The sequence below is a fragment of the Diaphorina citri genome, unplaced genomic scaffold, assembly GCF_000475195.1.
Source record: "Diaphorina citri unplaced genomic scaffold, Diaci psyllid genome assembly version 1.1 scaffold12916, whole genome shotgun sequence".
Taxonomy (NCBI): domain Eukaryota; kingdom Metazoa; phylum Arthropoda; class Insecta; order Hemiptera; family Psyllidae; genus Diaphorina; species Diaphorina citri.
This window is the reverse complement of record NW_007390286.1, coordinates 899-1,412: the sequence shown is the minus strand read 5'-3', so window position 1 is coordinate 1,412 and position 514 is coordinate 899.

The following is a 514-nucleotide window of genomic DNA, read 5'->3' as shown; positions in this document are numbered from 1 at the left end:
TATCTAGGTGAAATAATCGGGGAACGATGTTTGTGACAAGCATTTAAATATGCTTAACACAATTAAAATTCCTTCCTTCCTACTATGTTATGAAAATATAATTAGATACAGCTATTAATTTTCATTCCTTCTTTTTTTTTTACATCTTTTTCTTTTCAATTTAATTTCTTTTGTTAGATTTCCGAGGACAAAAAATCACAATCTTCTTTCATTAAATAAAAAAAAGAAGTCTGTTTTGAATTGTTCATAATTTTATTTTGAAGAAAGAAAACTTTGAGAGTCCTTGTTGTTTTATTCGTCATTAAGTTTACTTAATGTTTTGTGGCATAAACAAAATTGTTATTTTTTAAAAATAGAATATTATATTGTTGCTGACATTTTTTTAGTTCATCAGTGTTGCTGTCAAAAGTCATATCTACCCACGATTCTCAACTGATTTTCATCTATAGATTTAGAAAACTAAGTCATAATTCATAACTCCTTATACACCTACCATTTCTATACAAGTGGTTCA